This window comes from Theropithecus gelada, chromosome 11 (genome assembly GCF_003255815.1).
Source record: "Theropithecus gelada isolate Dixy chromosome 11, Tgel_1.0, whole genome shotgun sequence".
Classification (NCBI taxonomy): Eukaryota; Metazoa; Chordata; class Mammalia; order Primates; family Cercopithecidae; genus Theropithecus; species Theropithecus gelada.
In genome coordinates this window covers 62592574-62618151 of record NC_037679.1, presented here as the reverse complement: position 1 = coordinate 62618151, position 25578 = coordinate 62592574, and the positions used below count along the sequence as shown (strand labels likewise).

Sequence of the window (25578 nt, the reverse complement as noted above, 5' to 3'; positions counted from 1 at the left end):
CATTTAAAAAAAAAAAATTCAAAGCATAGCTCAAGGCAATACACTTCCCAAACGCCACCCTGTCTTGTACCACTGTGGTGTCTTTTAATAAAAAAAAGTCAGAAAAGAAGTGTTGGTTTATCTAACTCTCCAACTACTCACCTAAAAAGATCTAATTTAATTTGTGGCTCATCCATCAGGTGGCTTCTGTCACTCTTTGAACTTCAGGTGTACTGATAACATTTCATGTTTGGCATCAGCAAAGGCATCCCAAAGGCCTCCTTCCCAGCCTGCTCAGTTCTATGGGATTTACTATTTATTCTACTCAAATCTCATGGGTAAGTCATCCAGGCTGCAGACTGCATGCTTCTCAATTCATGGTGTGGTTTCTGCAGGGATGTTGACTCAGAGACGGAAGGGACAATGAGGATGTGTAATTCTGATTATTTCCTAAACTCGTTTGACTAGAGTCAGTAGAAAAAGCAATTTGTCTGCCTTACCCAGTAAGTTTTCAAGTATACAGGCTTGGATGTATATGTGTTTACAAAAAAACCAAAAACCAAAACCAAATCACAAAAAACACCTCTTCTCCTGTGTTTTATCCTATCCAGCTCCTCTGTCCCATTGGTCTGTGTTACCATGTCACCAACCTGATTTTTTGCCAAAGTTCTTCCTTATGTTGACATGTTACCTCAGTGCAGAGAATAGTTTTAATGCACAGTCTAGTTTGAGCAGCCTTGTCTGATTCATGTCCTGGTCTTTCTCAGTAGTTCCCTTAATAGTTCTGAGGCAGGTGGTTTCCTTGCAGGATTTTGTTGCACTATGGTCTGTTCCTATGTTCAAAACCATGCAAGAACCTGTGCTCTCTATTATATCAGCTGGATGCCTGTTTGTGTGATACCAATAATTATGTTTTCTTATTGCTTTTGTCATTTGTTTACCTTGCTATTATAAAGCTCTGTTTTTCTTCAGACATTTAAGCATGTTTGATATGCTTTGGCTCTGTGTCCCCACCCAAATCTCATCTCAAATTGTAATCCACATGTGTTAATGGAGGGACCTGGTGGAAAGTGATTGGGTCATGGGGGCTGTTTCCCCTGTGCTGTTCTCATGATAGTGAGGGAGCTCTCATGAAATCTGATGGTTTTATAAGTGGTAGTTTCCCCACTCTTCTCTCTTCTGCCACAATGTAAGACATGCCTGCTTCCCCTTCCACCATGATTGTAAGTTTCCAGAGGCCTCTCCAGTCATGTGGAACTGTGAGTCAATTAAACCTCTTTTATTTATAAATTACCCAGTCTTGGGTATTTCTTTATAGCAGTGTGAGAGCAGACTAATACAATGTTTATAAAATGCTATTTGAGCTTGAATATGTATCATATGGTCTATTTTGCTTTCCATCAGGTTTTCCTCCTAAGTTCTTTGTACATGGAATATTTGTTTTAATCTCCTTTTGGGAAAATACTAATTTTTATAGAAACAAAATCAAAATTGTCTCTATTTGTTCATTTTAAGTTAAGATAAAAACACCAAGTGATAGTGGCTTCTTTGAGTGATTGGCTAGCCACAGGCTGATTATATTACATCCTTTAGTTATGATGATGAATATTAAATAGCACATCAAGTTATTAATTTCTCATGTTTACAGGTCCCCTATTATGATTTTGTTGTGGTAATTTTAAAGAAGTATATCCAAATTTTAAAAATCAAACTTCCAAGTACTATCTATACTCCATTGTACCTCTATAACCAAGCAAAAACCTCAATCCAGCACGTGCACCTACCCTCATTCATCTTTCTTACACATGACATTAGCTAGAGTACAAATATATTATTTAGTCTTTCTCTAAGTGAAATCACCAGTGATTAAAAATCCTATTTGCTTTATAAAATGGACATTAATAGACCTTCTTTCTTTTAAAAAATAGATTATTGTTCTATTATGTATAAACCATCATGTAAAATATTACATATGATAGCTTGCTTTCTTGTTCCAGTGAAACATTTCTTTTTATTTAATGCAGTTTTGCGCATACAACTCAGCATATATTTGAAAGTAGGCAGTTTGAAAACATAATATTTGTACTTCATTTTTTTGGAACCACCCCTTCTATAGCAGTTAAAGGCCTTGATTTGCACTTCACTGATGAGAGGCCAGAGCACTGAGGGATTTAGCTTTTCAAACCTAGATTCAACTCCAATGTGCTGGAATGGAATACAAAGTACAGCTCTGCATTCATTATCACTTAATTATACAACTAGTTGGGTTTTCAAAGGAATTTTCCTCCCCAAAGCAAAATCTGTGCCAGGTGCTTTTGTTTTCCTGAAATGACATTTTTATATTAAAAAAAATTTGAAGTCTTCCTGTTGCAAACTCAGAAACATTCTATGTCACTTTTTCCCTAAGGATCTCTTGCTTTGATTTGAGAGCACAGGCCACTATGCCTTTTTTTTTTCCTCAAGAAGTTGTTCTTAAATGCAAAACAGCAACGATAATTTTTACCTTTTAAATGATCAGCCAAAAAGGGAGATAATTCAACTCAATTTGTGCTTCTCTGATTTTATATTTATTGCAAGTTTAAGAATAACGAAATCTGAGAACAATGAATCTTTACATTAATAAAGGGGTTTTCAACCTCAACACTATTGATATTTGGAGCTGGATAATTCTTTGTTGTGTGGGGTGTCTTGTGCATTATGGGATGTTTAGCAGCATCCCTGGCCTCCACCCATTAGATGCCTGTGGCACTCTACCTGCTTCCCACCCCGTACCAGTCGTAACAACCACAAAGTTCCTTTGACATTGCCAATTATCTCAGGGTAAGGGTAGGGGGCAAAATGGTCTCTGATTGAGAATTGAGAACCACTATGAGGGACTAAACTAATAATTATTTGCATGCTATCATCTCGAACTCCTCTACAGGTATATTTGGGAATTCAGTTGTTCATTTTAATTCATCTGGCAGACTTCTAATAGCCAATTTGGATTTAGAGGCTTTTATACTATTTCTCTTGTATAGAATCATCTGCGGGCAACATCTCTCAGCTTTGGTTCTTGCCCACAGACAATACCCAGTGAACTGTTTTCTGTGCAACAGCTATAGTGTTCTTTTAAAAAGTCAGATCATATCTTTCCTCTGTTCAAAAGCCTCCAGTGGTGCCTCTTTACTTAGAGTAAAAGCCAAAGTTCTTACGATGTCTACAAGGCCCTGAGGATCTGACTTTGTCTCCCATACTCCTTCCCCATGGGGCCCCAGCCACATTAGTCTTGCTGTTCCTAGGCCCTGCCCTGCACACTCGTACCCTGGAGGTTTTGCATTAGCTCTTCCCTCTTCCAGGAACACGGGTCTCTGAGAGAGCTGCATCCATCTTGCAGTTTCTTCCAGTTCCTGCTCAAATGCTGCCTTTTCAGAGAGGTCTCCCACATCAACCCATCTGAAGTGGTTTGGCTGTGTCCCCATCCAAATCTCATCTTGAATTGTAGTTCCCATAATCCCCACATGTTGTGGGAGGGACCAGGTGGAGATAATTGAATCATAAGGGTGGTTTCCCCATCCTGTTCTTGTGATAATGAGTGAGTTCTCACGAGATCTCATAGTTTTCTAAGGGGCTTCCCCCTTCACTGGGCTCTCATTCTTCTCCTTCCTGCTGCGATATGAAGAAGGATGTGTTTGTTTCCTTTTCTGCCATGACTGTAAGTGTCCTGAGGCCTCTCCAGACATGCTGAACTGTGAGTCATTTAAACCTCTTTCCTTTATAAATCACCTAGTCTCGGTTATGTCTTTATTCACAACGTGAGAATGGATTAATACACCATCCTTTACTCTCTATTCCCTTTATCCTTTTTATTTTTCTCCAAAACACTTGTTACCACAAAGCATAGTACATACTTGTCTTTTTTTTTTTAGTTTTCCTCCACTGAAATGCATGCATCAGAAGGCAGACACTGGCTCTTGTTAATGGTTGTGTCCTAGTGCCTGGCATATTCATTCGTCCAGTATGTATTTGTCGCTCAATAAACACTTGTTGAAGGACTGAATACTTTTTCTGTTAAATAAATCTAGTTCGAGTGGGCTTTGATTCTCAGTCTTAGTTTTTTTCCCCAGTTAGGGTCCTCCAGGTCCAGAGATGGACTATACCCTATCCTCAGAGAAAGACCCCATTTTCTAATCTGAGAGTGAAAGCTTTTTCTTTTTTTGATTGAGGGGAAGGCTGGTCATAAAGTTTAGTTGTATTAATCAGGACTTTATCATTTGCAAGGGACAGAAAATCCAACTCAGACAGGCTTAAGCAAAGAGGGGAGTATTTGTTCACATAACTAAAATCCAGGGTTATATCTGGTTTTAGACATGGCTGGACCAGCATGTTCTTAAGAATTTTTTTCTTTTTTTCTTAGCTCTGCTTCTTTTCCTGTGGCTTCATTCTCCTTCTATATTATGGCAAAATTGGCCAAATAGAGCTATAGGTTTTCTTTCTACCAGCAAATCATACAGAAAGAGAGTTCTTTTTCCCTAGGGTTCCTGCAAACATTCTGACCCTCCTTGGCCTGGCTGAGGTCACAGGTCCTTCTCTAAACCAGTTACAGTGTCAGCTCTGGAACACCTGCCTCATTGGAGCCACAGGAACTGACACTGGACAGGGAGCATTTCTCCAAGGGAATATCAGCAAGCTTTTTACATGAAGGAGGAGCAGTGGAACACTGGGCAGGCAGAGGAGTGGGTGTCTACTATCTTCTCTCTCTCTCTCTTTTTTTTTTTTTGATATGAAGTCTCACTCTGTTGCCCAGGCTGGAGTGCAGTGGCGCAATCTCAGCTCACTGCAGCCTCTGCCTCCTGGGTTCCAGTGATTCTTCTGCCTCAACCTCCAGGGTAGCTGGGATTACAGGCTCCCGCCACCATGCCCAGCTGATTTTTGTATTTTTAGTAGAGAGGGGGTTTCACCATATTGGCCAGGATGGTCTCAATCTCTTGACCTCGTGATCCACCCACCTTGGCTTCCCAAAGTGCTGGGATTACAGGCATGAGCCACCGCGCCCAGCCTACTCTCTTTTTAAGGATTAATTTCTCCCCTAACCCCAACAACAGAAATCCTTATGAATTCTTGAAGTCTCATCGAAGGGCACACCACATGGGTCATGTTCTTTTTCTTAAAAATAAATTCATATACAATTTCTGCCCATTTTATGAGGTACATGTGATATTACATGCATAGAATGTGAATGATTAACCAGGGTATTGAGGGTATCTATCACATTGAGTAGATATCATTTCTATGTGTCAGAAGCAGTTCAGTCCTCTCTTCTAGCTATTTTGAAATACACAATACATTATTACTAAGTATAGTCATCCTCCTCTGCTGTCCAACACGAGAACTTATTCCTTCTGTCTAACTGTATGTTTGTATGCATTAACCAATCTCTTTTTTTCACCCCCCACCCACCCATACACCCTTCATAGCCTCTGGTAACTATCATTCTGCTGTCCACCTCCATGGAATCGATGACTTTTTAGCTCCCACATATGAGTGAGAACATGCAATAGCTGTCTTTCTGTGCACATAGACAATTTTCTATATTTCCTTAAAAGGAACCAAAATATCACTGGAAATGTAATGAGAGAGTGAGAATTTAATTTACCAGGACTTCTCAGGAGAGCAAGACAGTGATAGGAATAAAAATATTCCTACTCTATTTAGAAAGGGACCAAGACTCCCAAGGAGCAACCTCAAATATTAGCTTTCTTATTTCCCCAACTGCCATCTAGGGAGAGTGAATTAGATTACCTTCAGGGCTGCTGTTTTAGAGTCAATTAAAGTATAGCTCTCCATATACATAGGAATAAAGATAGGGCTGTCCTGATTGTGTCCTTTTCTTACCATACCTAACACTTCCAAAAAAAAAGTCAAAATTCCATTTATATATTTAGGGATTTCATATAAATTTAAATAAGTGTGAAAATTTTAAATATTTAAAGAATAGCGGTTTAAAGAGGTATCAAATCACTACCTTATCAGGGGTGTGCTATCATTAGTCAACTTGGAGGTGAGGGAATGTGTCTCTACCTGGGCCTGCTTCTACTTTATTTTTTCAAGATGCACTAGCAAGCCAGAGGCTCTTTTGAGTAATTGGATGCATTTATCTATGCTTCTAGAGAACATAGAGGTTGGGAGAAAGTGGGGTAAAAGGGGAGTTGAGCAATGGAGTAGGCCACTTTGGAATACCTTACACCCCAAGAGAAGATTAGAGTGTTTTTATAGTACAAGAACATTTTTTATACCTCAATTTCATATGAATAGACACATGTTATACATATGCATGCATTATATATAACATGTATTTTATGCTATAATTATATTATAAATTATATAAATGTATACTATATAAGTTATATTAAATAGAAACAATTTTATTAAATATATAAAAATATATGATTTGTTTTGGTTCTCTTTTATTTGGACTTTCCAAATACCACTGGAAAACAATATAAAATCATAAGACTAGCATTTTTTTTATAAAATCACTTTATTGATGTATAATTACATACACAAAGCTGTGTGTATGTAACGTTTACAACTTGGTGAGTTTGGAAAGACCAGCATCTTGGGTAAGTGAAATTCTCTTCTCTTCTCCAAAGCATCCCATCTTCTCCTCCATTTTTTCTTGGAGGTTTTAAAAAGTCAGAACCTCACCTGCATGCCTCTTGAGAGTTAGAATGGTCAACCCTGTCCACTGGCTTCATGAGAAGGGGCTGGAATGGGAGCCTCCCACAATTTGCCAATATGGCCACACAATGTCTCCCACTGACTAGTTGGGGAACGCTTGTCAAAGTGCAGTCTCTTAGTAGATGATGGGACTGGACCTGATGTGTATGGTCAGGATTAAAAAGAAGATTGCAGCATGTGCAGCTGGGATTAAGGATGGGTGAAGAACCAAACTGCAGCCATTAAAGAAGGGGCAAGATAAAAGATCATCGATTTCCCATTGAAGTTTCATGTTCTTAAATATCTATGATCTGGCCTCTCTCTAACCCACACCACAAGGGAAAAAAGTCCAGTGTGATAGTGCGATTCTGTAATTTTATCACTGAGTATAAAATGAAATTATTGTTTTAGGGAGATTTAAAGAAACTTATATCTCCATGGCAGAATTCCCTGGTTTCAGAATGTCTAAAGGTCAAAGTCTGAAACAGGATTTAGAAACGTTTTTTACATCTTTTTTTTTTTAACTTTTGTTTTATAATTTTTATAATTTTGGGGGAACAGGTGGCATTTGTTTACATGAGCAAGTTCTTCAGTGGTGATTTGTGAGATTTTGTTGCGCCCATCACCCAAACAGTATACATTGAACCCAATTTGTAGTCTTTTATCCCTCACCCCTTCCCACACTTTCCCCCAAGTCCCCAAAGTCCATTGTATCATTCTTATGCCTTTGTATCCTATCATAGCTTAGCTCCCAATTATGAGTGAGAATGTTTGATGTTTGGTTTTCTATTCCTGAGTTACTTCACTTAGAATAACAGTCTCCAGTTCCATCTAGGTTGCTGTGAACACCATTAATTTGTTCATTTTTATGGCTGAGTAGTATTCCATTGTGTATATATACATCACAATTTCTTTATCCACTCATTGATTAATGGACATTTGGACTGGCTCCACATTTTTGCAATTGCAAATTGTGCTGCTATAAACATACATATGCAAATATCTTTTTCATATAATGACTTCTTTTCCTCTGGGTAGATACCCAGTAGTGGGATTGCTGGATCAAATGGTGCTTTTACTTTTTGTTCTTTAAGGAATCTCCACACTGTTTTCTACAGCAGTTGTACTAGTTTACATTCCCACCAGCAGTGTAGAAGTGTTCCCTTTTCACCGCATCCCTGCCAACATCTATTTATTTTTATTTTTTTTGATTATGGCCATTCTTGCAGGAGTAAGGTGGCATCGCATTGTGGTTTTCATTTGCATTTCCCTGATCATTAGTGATGTTAAGCAGGTTTTCTCTTTACTTCCCATGCATGTAATAACAATTTCCATGTTTTTTAGCCAGAAGATATACAAATAGCCATTCAGGAATGACCTCTGAAAGCTAGCTAGTTTGCACTGCTCAAAATGGGAATTCAGAATAAAATGAGAGTTGGTCTAGGGTCAGCATAGCCGTGTGCAGTGTCTAGTACCTGCTCTCCTTGGAATCGATGTTAAATTAATTTAAGCTTAAAAACTTGCTTCAATTTACCATTTTCTTTCCTTTGGCAGTATCATCTGTGTTTTACCCAAGGATGCTTTTTTTGGACGTTGTTTAAATTGCATTTCCGAGGCTGTCTGTAGGTGATCACGCTTGGCTCAGGGGCTCGGATTTATTTTTTCCTTTGAAAATGGCAGATTTTGAGAACTTACAGAAAATGATTCTTCCTTGAGGCTCTCAGTTGGGTAGTGATGAATGAAGAAGGAGCGAGACACTTGACATTCTTGTATTTTTTCCTAATTCTTCAGTAACAAATATTGCATCATTGAAGCATCAGGTAGTTTAGGTTCAATGCCTACTGAATGGCACAGATGGGGGGGCGGGTATGAGGAAACCCTGGTGTGAAAAGATGACTCTACCCATAAAGCTGCCACACTGAACACTTTACAAGAACTATTTCATTTTGACATCAGGTGGGCTAGGTTTGAACACCACCTCCATCACCTATTAGCTGCACACCTTGAGCAAGGTACTTAACATCCTTATGCCTCAGTTTGTCTCTTGTGTAAAACAGAGAAAATAATAGTAGCTACTTCAAAGAGTCCGTTTGAGAGTTAGCAAAATTTTTACATGTAAAGCACTTCAAATACTTAGTACCTACCTGGCTTATAAACATTTATAAATATTAGCTATCATTATTAGTTCTTACATGATTGCCACATTTTTACAGATGAGGAAATTGACCTTTAGAAAGATCAAATAATTTGCACAAGGTCACAGTTGGCAAGTGGCTGAGCCAGGATTTGAAAACAAGTGTTTCTGTCTCCTTTGCTTAGGTTATTGGCCATCTTATATTATGTTGCAAAAAGGAAGTTGTAGGGTAGGACACACATATTTATAAGTAACTGTAATTTCCAGCAAATAAATAAATAAGCAAATAATAAATAAATAAATGGTGCTAGGATAGATTACATCTAGATGGGGAAATGGGGACATTTCAGAGAGGGGTAACATTTCTTCTCAGCCATAGTGTGAACAATTACAACACTGTCAGTCAAATATTGACTGAATTGCATTTCCAGTTATTGGTTATGGGTGTTCAAATTTGGCTTGGAACTTTTTTTCCTATTTAAATGTTAAATTTGGAAGTATACCATGAAAATGACACCTCCAATGACTTAAGTGTTGCTAAGACAAACTCAAAATCTTTTAAAGCTCCTGGGAAATAATTTCTCTATGGCTCTCATGTTTGTTTTGGCAGCAAAATAATCCTTCGACTCACACAATTTATTAAATTTTGCTGATCTTATGGCCACCTTCTATTCTTTTTCTTGTTTTTACACTTTCACAACAATGAAATGTTTTAACCTTTTTTGTTTCATAAGTTGAACATATACTTTATGCCCCAATAAACTCATTATAAAGTTGAAAAATTATAAATCAAACCATAGTAACTTGGGGACCACCTGTATCTTAATTCACCCTTACAACAATCCTGAAAATAAGATTTTGGACTCATTTTATAGATAACGTTTGGAAATGAATGATTTGCCCAAGTTAGAGAGCCAGGCTGAGGGCCCAGGTCCCCCTGCATCCAATGCCCAGCCCTCTCACTTCACACAGGGATGAATAGCTATGGTAGTCAGGGTTGAGGCACAGCTTGCATCGTCACATCCATGCCCTCCAGAAGTCATCAAATATTCTCTGATGGGAGAGCTGGGGTTCTTCAACATGCCAGGAGCTTATGTATTGCAATGCCTGATGTTATGCTCAAGTCCTAAATTAATGGTTGTGCCTGATGCCTCTTCAAATATAATGGATCTCATGAATGGAACAGCTTGCTAATTCCACATGTGTCGATGAAAGGTTGACTTTATTACCCGCCCCAACTCCACCAGTTTTTTGGAGACAAGGTCTTACTGTGTCCCCCAAGCTGGGTGCAGTAGTGCAATTATAGCTCACTGCAGCCTCTAACTCCTGAGCTCAAGAGAGTCTCCTACCTCAGCCTCCTAAGTAGCTTGGAACTACAGGTGTGTGCCACCACACCCCACAACTTAAAAAACAATTTTTTAAAAGATTTTTTAAGATTACAGGGGTGACCCACTGTGCCCAACCTATTTTCCACTTTTATGCCCCCCTGCCCAATCCGTATTGGTACATGCCCTGGTACATCATAGAAAATGTAGAAAGTAGAGAAATGCATAACGCAGTAAAAAAATATATATATAAAATCATGCATTTGATACATCACCCAGAGACCACTTTGTTGCATGCCTCTTCTAGCCCCTGTTTTATGTACTTTCTTTCTAACCTAGTTGAATTTATACTGTATGAAATCATGCATCACTTTACAATGGGAACATTCCTGAGAAATGTGAAGTTAAGCAACTTTGTCATTGTCTGAACATCATAGAGTGTACTTACACAAACCTAGATGGTCAAGCCTAATGCTCCTAGGGTACAAACCTGCACAGCAGGTTACTCTGCTGAATACTGTAGGCAATTGTGACACAATGGTATTTGTGTATCTAAGCATATCTAAACAAAGAAAAGGTACAATAAAATTTTGATATTATATTATAATCTTACAAGACCATCATAGCATATACAACCCAATATTGACCAAAACATCACTATGTGGCAAATGACTTTACATATTTTGATCTCTTAAAAAAATTTAACTCCCCAGTGACTGCACTGGAGTTGTTTTGTGTGTGTGTGTGGGGGGGGGAGGTGGCGTGGGGGGGCATTGTTTGTTTGTTTTAGCATTTTATAAGATAAATTGCAGAAATTTCAGATCCACTTAGAATAAATGGCTGGTGATACCTCTTATTTGATTTTCCAATAATGTGTCTTATTTGAAAAGTTTTGGATCTGACAGAGCAGTTTGAGGAGAGGATCTATCAGCTTTATAATTATCACATCAGGATCATCCAGGAAAAGCTCCAGGGGTTCACTCAGAAAGTGGCAAAGATCAGCCATTTGAAAACAGAGCTCAACCAAGTTGGCCACAGAAGGAGACTGTGTACACAGACCTGTGCATCCGGCCTGAGGTATCCCGCCTGAGCAAACTCACTTGGGGGGTCTGCCTGAGGAACTAGGGATGGCCTAGCTGAGAGTAAATGTGAACAGAAACCAGGCAGCCAGCCCTGACCGCACAAGGCCACAGTCCCCGCAAGGCCTGTGGTGCTCTTGCCATCTCATTTGTGACCCCCTGTAACATGGTGTGTCCAAGCGGAGAAGCCAGACCACTGTCATTTCTCACCATCATGTGATCAGCTGTGTGGTGACAGAAAGAACAAAATCCCCTGCACCCCTGCTGGTCAGAAACTGTCCTCTCCGTCTGCAGCCCTGAGCCCTGCATCCCTGGTATATGCCCCCCAGGGGCCTGGGCAGTGCTAACCTGGGTTTATTTATTACAGCAGAGCCTAAGACTCAGACGTGGGCCAGACCACCACATCCCAGTGACTCATAGCACTCAGATGTGTTCATTTTTCCTGTGGCTGAAACTACTTCTCAGGTGGTTACCAGTCAACATGGTCCCTACCACGTCCCAGTGACTCAGAGCACCCAGATGTGTTCATTTCTCCTGTGACTGAAACTACTTCTCAGGTGGTTACCAGTCAATGCAGCCCAACACTGTGGGGTCAGACATGCAGCCTTCTTATTTTCCTCTCCCTTATTCTGCTTCAACGTCCTGCATAAGGCACTACCCCCGGATGGCAGGGTCGGAGGGTGCACTGTGAACCCTTGATGTAAGGGGGGGTCTGCTCAGGCAGAGACCAAGGGGGTCTCCAGGAAGTTGCTTCAATGTCTTCTCTCAATAGAAGTTTCTATTCCAAGGTAAATGGAGTCTGTTCTCATCCATAGTTAAAAGTGGATTGAGAAACTCTACAGAGAATTCCATCTTCTTTTTAAGGAACACATCTGAACAACTTCAGAAGGGAAATTCTGATATTTTAAAATCAGTGTCTGTCACTTCCCACTCCATCCGCTAGCTTCCTTCCTAAGCTCAGAACACAGCAATCCCACGGTCCAGCCAGGCCTGTCTCTGGGAAGGGGTTTGAGAGCTTTGGACCCCTGGCTGGATGGGCTCACTTGCCAGCTATGAATGCCTGGATTCCTGTGACAGCTCTTTCCAGGATCAGGGTGCTCATGTCATGTGTACCCTCGCAGGTTTTCATGGCCTCTGAGTTCCTGATGTGCTGGAACATATGATAGTCATCAGAAACCCCAGTGCCCCCCAGCATGTCTCAGGCCTGGCAGGCAACGTCCAGGCTTTTTTCATAGTTATTCCTCTTTAGCAGAGAGACCTGTCCTGGGGCTGCGTTGCCCTGATTCTTCAAGTGGCCGTGCTGCAGGCAGGCATGGAGTGGCCCAGCGTGACCTCAGTGAGCATGTTCTCCAACTTCTGAATCAGCTGGTGCCTGAACAACAGGACACCGAACTGGATCCTGTGCAGGGTGTACTGCCTGGCCACGAGCAGACAAGACTCAGCAGCTCCAAGCACGCCCCACATGATACCAGATCTGGCGTTGTTCAGGTAGCCAAAGGAACCCTCCAGGCTGCCTGCACTGAGCAGCACGTCCTCCACCTCTATGCTGTCCACGATGATCATGCCCATGGCAGAGGCCGGCAGGGAGAACAACTTGCCCTCAATCTTGGAGGCCAAGAGACCCCACATCCCCTTCTCTGACAGGAAGCCCCAAAGGTAGCCATCTTCCAGCCTGCACTACAAACAGGTTGGCCACAGGCGAGGTGGTGACCAAGGTCTCATTGGATCCTGGTGGTGATTCAGGTCCCATTGGATCAGGGTGGTCCCACTGAGGGTGGAGCTCTTATTCCAGGGGTTGTGGCAGGTTCTGATCTCCATGCTGCTGGGGTCACTTCTGCAGTCGGGCTCTGTGAGCCTGAAGTAGCCCAGGAGCTCCCCCTTGGCCAGCAGGGGGCAGGTATAGGTTGCTGCAAACATAATTGCAGTTTTTGTCATTAAAAGTAATGGTAAAAAGCACAATTACTTTTGCACCAACCTAATACATCTGCCACCGCTCCTCACTGATGTAGGTGTAGATAGGGTGCATGACAAGGGAGGACTAGATACTCATCGCTGACCTGTAGCCACTGTCCACCCACTCCAGCTTTCAGACTGGAAGTGCAAAGACCACACATGAGACCCCAGTACAGCCATATCCTTTGATGGTGGGGCCTGGTACACTCAGCTCCCAGAGCTGCTATATGGTCCTCCCTGTGAAAAACTTCAATGCGATTGGCCAGCAGGATGCCAGGCATGAGTCACTGCTGGTGGTAGGTGTGGAAGGTGTCCCTGAAGAGTCTCATCTGCCCTCATCTGCTCCTGTAGCACCAGCGGGTCCTGCGAGTTACACTTGGGATGCGAGGTGCCTCAGTGCCTCTGACCCTGGGCATGACCCTGTCATCCTGCTCAGGTAGCCCTTGGATTCTGGGGCAGAGTCCACCTGGGGCAGGCAGACAGTTGGGCAGGGGCTGCAGATGCACAGTGCAACCAGAGTCCTTATACTTGGCCGGTCAGCTCTGTGTCCTCCCATATTTCTTGGTCTTGAGACCCATGAGTGCAGAACGTGCAGGCCGGGTCTGTGGGCTCAGTAGCCCTACAGAGACGCCTCTCAGGACCATGTGAGCAGTGGGCAAGGGGGCGGAGTGAGGACTGTGAACTGGAGGAGCTGGGGTGCCAGAATGGAGTCGCTCCCAGCCTTGGCCCTGGCCCCTGCACCCTCCTGACCTGGTACCTCCCAGTTCACCACATATTTTAATCTTAAATTTTTTGGTGACAGTGGGTATTTTCCCAAAGATTTGTAAGCATCCACAGATTCCTGGCTTAAAAAGATGTGTCCGTATTCCTTCAACCTATTAATTTGTCGAATCCTTTAGCTGTCCATTCTTCACTTAGTCCTCTCGCTAGTATGATCATAACTATTCTACGAAGAAGTTGGAGGAATTTTTGGCTCTGTTTCTAACAGACTATCCACAATTTTGTTGACTGAGGTTTCAGGTGGCATTGTAAACAAGAAAGGGAATGACAGTAATTTATTGCTGCAAAATTACAGTGGGTTTGTAGTATCCTATATCACTGTAATATTGGACTATCAAAACTCACGAGGAGCAAAACATTCGCTGTGAACCACAGCACAACTCAACATGCCTACCATTCTTTCCTTTCCCATTATACCACAGACTGGGGGTTCCTAAATTGGTTGCATATCAGAATCCCCAAGGGTAGCTTAATAAAAGGAAAGATTGGCAGGTCCCACCACCAGAAAGTCTGACTTGGAGGTCTGGGGTATATCTGGGATATGTAATCAAGGGATGTGATGGAGAGTCATTGAAGTGAGGCTGGCAGCAGGCAGGGCTGCTATTTTACATGGGTGGGTAGAAAAGGCTTCTCTGAGGATTTGCAGTTGGTTTGTGCTGAGACCAGAATGTTACCAAGGTGTAGGTGCTATGAAAACCTGGGGAAAAGTGTTCCTGCAAAGGGAGTGGCAAGAGCAAAGGCAGGCACATGGGAGGTGTGTTTGTAAAGGAAATAGGGAAACAGTGTAACCGAGGGATGGGGACAGTGTCCAAACCACACCATTCCTTAAGGGCCAGCTGAAGGAGCTTGCATTTCATGACAATTGTGCTGTGCCATGATCTGATTTATTTTTTAAAAAGATCACTCTGACTGCTCCATGGAGCGTGCCGTGAGTTGGAGGTACTTGGGAGTCTTGTTGAAAGCTGATGGTGGAGATGACATCTGAACTGAAATGGAAGGATGAGTGGGAGTTGGACCAGTGAAGGGGGTGGAGGGTGGAGTGTTTCAGGAAGAAGATGGGCAAGTGCAAAGCCCTGAGGTGCAAAGATTGTTCTAGAAACTGACAGAAGATAAGGGAGGAGCCACAGAGGAACATAGAGTCCAGATGATGTGGCTTCCAGGATATAATGATAAAAAAGGTGAGTACAAAACATTAGCCAGGGTGGGCTGAAGGATCCTGACATCTTTTGAATGCCTACCTTGATCTAGGCATAGGTACTTTCTTTGTTATTGCTTTCAATGTAGTGCAGCTTGCTTTGATTTTTCCAAGATAATTTAGTAATTTGGATTTTGGTTTCCTGACTTTTAAATGTTGGCAAGCTAGTTAAAAAAAATGTCTTTTTAAAAACCCAATGTGAGTTAAAGAAAAAATGTCTGTGGGCTGAATTTTGCTTGTGACTTCCAGTATGTGGTCTTTGAGCAGCATGAAAACCAACCCAAATGGTGCTTTTGTGCAAATTAGGAAAGGGTCTCCTTTGCTCTGCACAGCTTTCTAACGGAAAATTGTCATATTAAATTATATATGTCAATGACGGCTGTGATGAAAATGGCAACACTAGAGTTGCGCAATGTGCACAGTCTGCACAACTTAACAGCTTTATCTTTGAGCAAGAACAGGTGGGAAGAAGCGACGGGAAGCTATGACATGGGAAAGGGCAGTGCTGGCGTTAACTGGCACTGGATCATCAGAGCTGATTGTGCACATCTTTTCCCAACTCTGCGCTCACTAACATCATGAGAGCTTGAAATCCACCATAGTGGGAGTATTTACCATTTAGCACCCTTCAGTAGTGGAGGCTGTTCATCCTCTCTCATCCCTATGTCTAGGAACAGAGGAAAGAAAGGGAACGGGACACTTTTGTCTCCTTTTGCCTCTTCCAACCATTGCTACTCTGATTTTCAATTATCCTCCCTTTTTTTTTTTTTTTTTTTTTTTGACACTCCCAGTATGTTGCCCAAACCTCCTTTGCCTGACCACTGAGTAGGTATACTGCTGATTTACCCAAATGAGAGCTTCGGTATCTCCCTCCCATGCCTTTCATCCACTCCAAGGCCCATCGACCCACAGGGATGATCCATGAAGCACTGCAGTCTCACAATCTTGTGACTTTATCAACTTCAGGGACATGTCACCTCTGCTCCACTTCAGACATGCACAACAACAGCCACATCTTGGATGACAAAGCCAACTTTGGAATAGCTGCATCTTTGAAATGTGATTATGATGACACCTCTTCTGCAGGATTGAGGTAAGGATTCAAAGACATTATGTCTGGAAAGCGCCTAGCAAATGCCTGGCTTATAATAGATGTCCAAGGAAGGTTTCTTTTCTTGCCTTTTCTTATCTTTTAAAGACAGGAACACAATATTGAAACCTGATATGTCTTCTTCCTTTACTTTGCAGTATCACTTGAAGTTGACATAAACAGTTGATATTTAGTAAACTTTCTGCTAAGCGACATCCTTAGGAATCTGCTCTTTGCAGTAATCGGGAGCTACTGGCATCCAATATTATTGGCGGCAATTGTGCTAACATGCACAACACAATACCTACCCTTTTAATTACAGAACATTCTTGCAGTAAAGTGACACTGATTCTCATCTGATTAATATTTATAGTTTTTACTTTTGGCTAAATGCCAGGTATCTTCATCATGTGAATTTCTCTGGCTTCCCAGTTCTCTTTTGCTGCCTCTCTTATTAGCTTATTTGTGTGAGCATGTCTTCGTTTTACCTAATCCAGGAGTGTCATGAATTCCTTAAGTCACAAACCTTCTACCCAGGAGGAGCTTTTACTGGGCAATTGTAACTAATTGTAAGTGGGTAATGAATAATTTTAGGTAACTTTTAAGAAAAAGCTTGAATGCTTACATTTGAGGGAGTATAGGGAAAGGGTCATGATGGTTTTGATCATTGCTCAAAAATTGGTATGCCAGGTTAGTAAATGAAAGGAGTATTAGATATCTTTCAAACATGCTTCACTTTTTGCTATCTTTCTATAGCTTCCATTGGCTTCTCTCAGGATCCCAAAATCCATACTCTGACATATGAACCATCATTTAAGCAGTTTGCTGCAAAGGAATTTGTGTTTTTTCATAAACTTTTGCAAGTGTGAGAATGTGTTAGCCATAGTAACAGTTAAAAGGCTGAAGTTTATAATAAATTTCATTTAAAAAGATATCCAAACTTAGATGTATCAGAGGTAAAATTATTTTCTCTGCAGCAGGATGACCATGTATATGAAGGATTCTATTTTTGAAATCTCTTTATTTTCCATTTCACTATGAATGTTACTGATCTAATTTAAGTTCTCATTATTTTGTGCTTGGACAATTTCAATGACATTCTAACTGCTCTTCCTGACTTCTCTTTTCCTTCCAAACTCACATTCTTATGTCTGATAATGTTCAAAGATGACTCATTGCCAGTTATATTGATGTTCAAACAGTATTTCAAGGGACAATATAGAGTCCCCAGCCATGCCTGGATGGTGAGATTGTGGGCAGGGGGCCTATCCCTGCTTCTATTAGGACAGCTCTATATGGATCAGTTTTATCCTATTGGGTTTCTTACAAGATTCTGCTTAAAACAAGTGTGCTGCTGTTGAAAACTATTGGTCCTCAGGACAAAATCCACATTCTTGGCATGGTAGTCAAATCCCTTCTTAACATACCTCCAAGACAGTGTGCCATCTTCCTTTTTTCTTCTCTATTGTTTTGTTTTGCTCACAGTTCATGGCTCACTCATCACTCCTTAAATACAGATGACCCTAAACCTTTGTTCATACTGTGATATCTTTCCTCAAAAAAATTTTGCCCAGATTTGGTGTGGTATAATTGACAAATAAAAACTTTATACATTTGAGGTGTACAATGTAATGATTTGATATACATCTACATTGTGAAATGATGACAATCAAGCTAATGAGGACATCCATCACCTCATATAATTACCATTTTTGGTGTGTGGTGGTGAGAACTGTCTTAGCATATTTCAAGTATGTAATACAGCACTATTAATTTTAGTTAGCATGATGTATATTAGATCACCAGAACTTATCTTATAACTGAAAGTTTATCCCCTTTGACTAACATCTCTCCATTTCCCTCACTCCCCATCCTCCTCACTCCCCATCCTGTAGTAACTACCATTCTACCCTCTGCTTGTGTGAGTTAAGACTTTTTTTAAAAATTATTTTTTATTTTAAGTTCTGGGGTACATGTGCAGGATGTGCAGGTTTGTTACATAGGTAAATGTGTGCCGCAGTGGTTTGCTGCATCTATCAACCCATCACCTAGGTATTAAGCTGAGCATGCATTAGCTATTTTTCCTAATGCTGTCCCTCCCCCCACCCATCCCCCCAACAGGCCCCAGTGTGTGTTGTTTCCCTCCCTGTGTCCATGTGTTCTCATTGTTCAGCTTCCATTTATAAGTGAGAACATGCAGTGTTTTCTGTTCTAGTGTTAGTTTGCTGAGGATAATGGCTTCCAGCTCCATCCATGTACCTGCAAAGGCCATGATCTTGTTCCTTTTTATGGCTGCATAGTATTCCATGGTGTATATGTACCACATTTTCTTTATCCAGTCTGTCATTGATGGGCATTTGGGTTGAGTTAGACTTTTTAATATTCCATATATAAGTGAGATCATGCAGTGTGTGTCCTTCTGTGGCTGGTTTATTTAACCTAATGCCCTCTAGACTCATCTACGTTGTCACAAGTGGGGAAATTTTCTTTTTATGTCTAATATCCCATAGTATATATGTACCACATTTTCATATACTGTGATACTTTGCCTGGAATATCTTCAGGTACATACAATATCCATCTTATATATGTACCACATTTTCATATTCTGTGATATCTTTGCCTGGAATATCTTCCTCCTTTTGCCTATTTGGAAAATGCATTATTCATTTGTTCATTCATGCATTCATCCAACAACTATTTATTGAGCATCTGCTATGTGCCATACTCTGTTTAGGTGCCAGGGACTGCTATTATATAGCCGAATTTATGACATCTTCTCTATTACATTGCCCAGGCAAAACTACCTGATGTCTCCTCTGTACTTCATGATACTTTGTCATATTGATAATATTTTCTAGTTAATTGCATTGTTCTGATTCTCATGTATGCTCTTCTGTTTTTAAGGTTGACATCCATATCTTATTTGTAAATATATTTTCCCTCTCATATTAGCTGATTAGATGTTCAATAAAGGAATAGTTCTCCCTCCCTCCCTCCCTACCTCCCCCTTTCTTTCTCTTTCTTTCTTTCCTTCTTTCTTTCTTTTCTTTTTCCTTCCTTCCTTCCTTCCTTCCTTCCTTCCTTCCCTCCCTCCCTCCCTCCCTCCCTCCCTCCCTCCTTTCCTTCCTTCCTTTCCTTCCTTCCTTTCCGTCCTTTCCGTCCTTTCCTTCCTTCCCTTCCTTCCCTTCCTTCCCTCCTTCCTTCCTTCCTTCCTTTCTTCCTTTTCTTTTCTTTTCTTTTCTTTTCTTTTCTTTTCTTTTCTTTTCTTTTCTTTTTTCTTTTCTTTTCTTTTCTTTCTTTCCAGAGTCTCGCTCTGTCACCTAGGCTGGAGTGAAGTGGCACTGTCTCGGTTCACTGCAAACTCCACCTCCCAGGTTCAAGCAATTCTCGTGCCTCAGCCTCCTGAGTAGCTGGGACTACAGGTGTGTGCCACCATGCCCGGCTAATTTTTTGTATGCTTTTTAGTAGAGACGGGTTTCACCATGATAGCCAGGATGGTCTTGATCTCCAGACCTAGTCATCTGTCTGCCTCAGCCTCCCAAAGTGTTCAGATCACAGGCGTGAGCCACTGCGCCCAGGCTTTTCTTTCTTTTAAAATCTGTTTGCACCACAAAAGAATGAGCTCTACAGGGATGGGGATCTTTGTCTATTTTGCCTGATACATGGTAGGTACCCAAGGATTGTTTGCTGAAATTGATGAAGAGTTCTCATTTCTGTAGTGAAGCCAGCAGCTGTAGGAATGGTAACAGAGTAGACAAAGGGCATTTTCAGGTGTTTTTGGTGTGCAAAGCTGTACCTCTGTGATGTTGTTGGGATTAAGAGAGCACTGGGCATCTCTGGCCACTAGCAGTACAGTCTTGGGCCAGTCTTACCATTTTGGGGCTCGCTACCTTATCTATACATAAGAGGGTTGGACTCAGCTCATCCCTTCTGTAAGTTGGAATGATGCCATGATTCTATGTATTTAGGAGTACCTTGTAGGTCGATGGGCACGTCTTCTCAGAACTCTCAACTTTAAGTTATGGAAGTCATTAATTAAAGTAAAAGGATGAGAATTTTATCTTTGGAGTAAGTTTATACGTATAAACCTTTTACCCTTCATCTATTATGTCAAAGCTATGGATATTTTGATAGTTAACTTTTCTCTCTTACATACAAATGATAAAAAGAAAATGATACATTAGTGGAACTGTCATTTTCTGTGTGGTCACAGCAAATTAAAAAAACCGCATTTTAATCATAAAATTAGCCTGATTCATGGTGTTTCTATCTAGAAATTATAAAAGGATGAGAGAAGTTTTACTCGATGATCACGAGATTTTAGGTGGAAAAGATGAACATAGGGTCAACAGCACAAACTTTTTTTTTTTTTAAAGAAAGAAATGCAGAAAATGGGTTTGAATTGCTAAGTTAAGTCAGAGAAAGGCTATTGGCTTCCCAAGAGTTGCTAGACCTTTGAATGAGATCTAACAGGACTCAGAGTCTTTAAAAACAAGCAGGGTTTTTTTTTTTTCTTTCCTGGCTAGAAATATAATATTTTAGATGTGGGTGTGTGTGTGTGGGGGTGTCCATCCTGGGACTCAGGTGTGAATGTCCACTTTCTGCTGGTCCTGTGATTCTGCAGAAGAGTGTCCAGTAATTAGGTAAGCCAGAAAAAATATTTATATATTACGAATTGTGATGAAGACTTAACTCTTTGGTTCTGTGCAGTCTATGGATAGCTTATGGGCAGGAATTAGGGGGTGTTAACCAGCCCTTTGTTGAAGTGTGTGGACTCCTCAGGCAGATGAGAACGACCTTTGTTGGTGCAGCTAAATGTCCTTGACCCGCCGGAGGTAGGGATAGAGATTGGGAAGAGCAGAGAGTAAAATTTCTCAAAAGTTTCTAAACCAAATAGCATGACTTTGGATTAAAAGTGTCCCTTAATGGCCACTGTAGTCTACAGCCTTGCTCTGCCCCCTGCTGTTGGCTGCATTACTCCTGGATGCGCTTCTCCTCTGTTCAAAATCGTTTACAATTCCAAGAAGATGAGTAGGTGGAAGGGGGAATTACAGGATTTCTGGGACTACTACCTCCAGAACTACCCCCTCCGTGGAAAATCAACCCGTTTGATAAACATCGGGACCCCCCTGCCGGCCCCCAGAACAAGTGCCACTCATATTCTGATGTCGAAGGCTTCTCCAGTGCTTGGCGTCGTGCACAGGCCACAGTGTCAGATGAGAGGTGTGAAAGTTTTCTGTGACTTTGGTGACAGGCCGGGAGAGGGTCTCACGGCAAGAAGGCCCCATTGTGGTTGCCCGGCGACCGCGGGGCGCTTGGAACCGCGCTGTGCCGCGTCCCCAGGACCCAGCCAAGCGCGCCAGCTCCCGCGGAGGAGGCTGCGGGCGGCGCGGCCGGACAGGGACCCTGCAGCTCCAGGTAGACGCGGGGAGCGCGGGACTGGACCCCTGGCAGGGTGAGGCAGGGCCGGACCGTTTGCTCTCTGCCGCTCCCCGGGACTCCAGCCGCGCCCGCGAAAACAGGCAGCACGGGAGCAAAGGCCAAGGAGTGGCGGCTAGCAGCGGAACCCGTCGCAGTGGTCGCCGGTCCTCTGAGCGGGTCGACCCGGGGCAGGGGCCTGGGGGGCCGAGGAGCGCTCCGCCCCCGCCCCAACCCCCACCCCAACCCCCACCCCAACCCCCACCCCCACCCTGCCGCCTCGGCCCGGACCCAGACGCACACGCTCCTTAATCCCCCGCCCCCCGTTGCCCCGGCGACGGCCCAGACGAGCAGGTGATGCATTGACAGCGAGCAGATGGTCCCCCGCGGAGGCGAGCGCGGCCCACAATGCGCCCCGCGCGGCGATGCCACCGCCGCCCTCCCCGCCCGCCTGGCCGCCTCGCCGCTGCCCGCATGCTAATACGGGAAGGGGGGGGCGGGGGAGGGGCTGGGCAAGGGGAGGGGCCGGGCAGAGCGGTGGGGGGCGGTGGAGGGCACGCCCCGCCTTGCTCTTTGCAGCGCTACTCACCTCATTTCACTGAATGTCCTCCCCAGATCTCGGCACCAGGAAAGTTCCTCTCTACACGGAGAGACAATCTCCCTGTCCTGCTTCTCCCCCTACCTTCCCCGCCCGCTCCAGCTCTCTTCTAATTCCCCCCAAGTGGTTAATTTCCATTGAGATAAACGCTTAACCCCTCCTTCCGCGCTCCTTACCCCTATTCTGCAGCCCCTGCCCACATCTGCTCCCTGCTGGCATTTAATATTGAATCTTGGAAGACCAGAGGAATGGATTTACCACTGCCGCCCCCACCCTGTCCCTACTTCTAGAGCTGGCCTTGACACTTGCTAAATGTGTGTAGATATATTATTTATCTCACATCCCCCCCAACCCCGCACTTCAGGATCTTTTAGGCAGCTTCTTTTGGTCTTCCTTTCTGGAATTTCAAAAATAAATCACTCTTCCCCCTATGACAACTGTGCTGCCCCCTCCCGGGAAACCCTCCCATTCACATAACCTCCTTCTCCCATTCATTCGACACCCCCTCCCTTCTTTACCCTATTCACCGCTGTGTGGCAAATTGAGGTGATCTTATACTAAGGGCATGAAAACTGCTAGGCACTATTCACAATTTTAATAGTAACTTCATAGCTGTCACATAAATTCATTGCCGGGCCTACTCTATAATGGCCAAGAAGGAACTTTAAGAGAAGAAGAGGAAAAAAAAAAATCTGAAGACACTGCCGTGGTGTCTTTCTTTGATTTGCAGGTGTTTTTTGAAACCATTACTACAGTAACTGCAGATAGTGTTTTTTTTTTTTTATCTGCCACATAGTGTGCTTAAAAAAAAGCCCCACCCATCCTCCTCCTTTTTATTTTACAGTAGATAAAAAAAAATGCCAATAAAGGCTTAAAAAAAGGAATGGAGAGAGAAAGAGAAAAAGAGACTGGTGAATAAAGTTGGAACAATACAGGGTCACAGAGCTGTCGAAACTAATGTCATAGTGTGGCTGTTGTACAGGCGTACAGAAAACTTCTTGTTTCTTGATTTTTATGGAGATTTCGTCTAAGGCATGGAGTGCTCTCTGAACAGGTTTAGAACAAGTGGCAAAGAAAGAACTCTTCACAATAAACTCCCTTCTGATGGGCTTTATGCCCACAAACACCTGTGATTTACAAAGAGGCATTGCAGAGGACAAAGGGAGGCGAGAGGGCCAGGCTATTGTGGATAAATGATGCCTCATGTACCCATGGCCCTAAGAGAGGGTTGTTTTATTTTAAAACTTGTCTTAGATCCTTGCTATGCAAACTTACAATGAGAAAAGAAGCATTAGACTCTTCTAGGGGCTCATAATGACTTTTTCAAATGCTTCTAACTCATTTCGAGCCTTCATTTTGGTAAGTTCTTACACTAGTGAATATTGTACTTACTGGAATTCAAAGAAAGATGACTTATCTTGAAGGTAAAGTTAGAAATCATTCTCTAAGAGTTAGAAATAAGTAGTAAGAATGTTTGCTTTAGGGTTGTATAACATTTACATGTATTTAAAAATTTTATGAACTTATTTTTCATAAATGCTAATACTTTCATGCCTATTTCCTCTTAATTTCTTGTCTTTTTTTCATTTTTCTTTAAGGTTTTTTTTTTTTGGACTCCCCTTTTGGCTTTTGCTTTTTTTGTGTTCTTTGAAGTTTTCCCCCCCAATAATTTAGAGAGGAGGAGGGCAAAAATATGAAGACATAAGGGGGTAAAATAAAGAGCTACAAGTTGGGGGAGATTCCCTTTCGTTTAGGGTGGCCAAGCCCTTTCTGAGGAAATCACATTTCAGCTGGGACCTAAAGCAAGTGAGAAAGCATGGGAACACCAAGCAAGCAGAGGCATGTGCAAAGACCCTGAGGCAGAAAAGAGCTTCAGGGATCCTGAGTCACTGAAGCAAGGCTGGTGTGACTGGAACATTGCCAGTGTGGGGAGAATACTGCAAGATGAGGTTTGAGAGATTAGCCAGAATCAGATCGCTGAAAGCTGTATCAGATGTGGGAAAAGACTGGATTTCATTCTAAGAGAAATAGGAGACTACTGAAGGATTTTGAGGGACCTATGTGACTGAATTTATATTTTATGATCATTACCTCTGCTGTGTAGAATATGGATTGAATGATGGAAATAATAGAAAGTGCAACAAGTGGTTAGGAAGCTGTTAGAAGGCTGTTGTAGTAATTCAGACAAGAAACAGCAGTATCCTGGATCAAGGTGGTGTTAATGGAGATGAAGATGGATTTAGTATCTGCTTTAGAGAAAGAACTGATGAGAGTTGATGGATGAGATTGCTTGCATGGGGTGATGAGGGAAAGGGAAGAACTGATGGTAGCACACTTGGCAGATCATGGTGTACACTGCAGAGATGGGGAAGAGAATAAAGATGGAGGTGTGGATCAATAATTCGACGTGTTAATTTTGAGCTATTTTTGAGGTGGCCAAAAGGAGATGGTAGGCCTGGAGACAGACACTTGACTTGCCCTATGCCCTCATCCTTTCCTAAGCTTCTTGGGATCTATGATGTGGCATGGGATGAAGGGATGAGCTGGGCTTGTAAGATTTTCCACTTCCTGAGTCTGAACTGGAAATACTGAGATAATCTGGCAGTTTGCATCAGGGAAGGGATTGAAAAGTCATGAGCTGGAGAAAGAACCATTAAAGATTATGATCAAATGAATGCCATGAATAAGTAGAAGTCTATGAAACACAGTTGAGGGAGAGGAAATTTTTGTTAAAGGCTAAAGAAGCTAGCAGAAAGGAGCAAGTTTATGGAAAGAAGATATGCCATGTGACTAGAGGAACATTAGGACGAAGACCTGTGAAGTCAGGCAGTTGAGGTCTTTACAGTTGCTTTTGACCCAGACTGAATCTCCTATTTCAGACTGTGAAACAACATGCAAATTGCTGGATAATGAATTTATGTGTTTATGTGAACCACAAACACATAAAATTAAGAATGGTGGCCGAGTGTGGTAGCTCACCCCTGTAATCCCAGCACTTTGGGAGGCTGAGGCAGGTGGATCACTTGAGCTCAGGAGTTCAAGACCAGCCTGGCTAACGGGGTAAAACCCTGTCTCCACTGAAAAATACAAAAATTAGCTGGGCGTAGTTGCGCATGCCTGTAATTCCAGCTACTCAGGAGGCTGAAGCGTGAGAATCACGTGAACCTGGGAGGCGGAGGTTGCAGTGAGCTGAGATTGTGCCACTGTCCTCCAGCCTGAGCGACAAAGTGAGACTCTGTCTTAAAAAAAAAAAAAAAAAAAAAAAAAAAAATTGAAAACAAGGAGTTTCTAACAAGTTGAGCCTTATGTTTGGGAAATCAGGAAC

At 42.3% G+C, this 25578-nt stretch overlaps 1 protein-coding gene, 1 long non-coding RNA gene and 1 pseudogene across 3 annotated transcripts in view; 1 reads left to right on the top strand and 2 right to left on the bottom strand.

Annotated features, from left to right (window-relative positions):
• Nucleotides 1-12255: 12255 nt before the first annotated feature.
• On the bottom strand, nucleotides 12256-13450 carry LOC112634955 (annotated as a pseudogene).
• Nucleotides 13451-19871: 6421 nt separating this feature from the next.
• On the bottom strand, nucleotides 19872-21515 carry LOC112634098. The gene is made up of 3 exons (XR_003121733.1): nucleotides 21310-21515; nucleotides 20326-20384; nucleotides 19872-19968 (listed from the first exon to the last, which is right to left on the bottom strand). It is a non-coding gene; the product is annotated as an uncharacterized LOC112634098 (long non-coding RNA).
• A 39-nt stretch (nucleotides 21516-21554) lies between these two features.
• The window catches only part of C11H12orf42 (chromosome 11 C12orf42 homolog), a 175269-nt gene continuing 171245 nt past the window's right edge, over nucleotides 21555-25578 (top strand). The window contains exons 1-2 of one of the 2 annotated variants that reach the window (XM_025402684.1): nucleotides 21555-21784; nucleotides 25426-25431. The gene's annotated coding sequence lies outside the window, so the exon portion shown is untranslated. The remainder of the gene's footprint in view (nucleotides 21785-25425; nucleotides 25432-25578) is intronic. The other variant, XM_025402685.1, reaches the window with a different exon arrangement.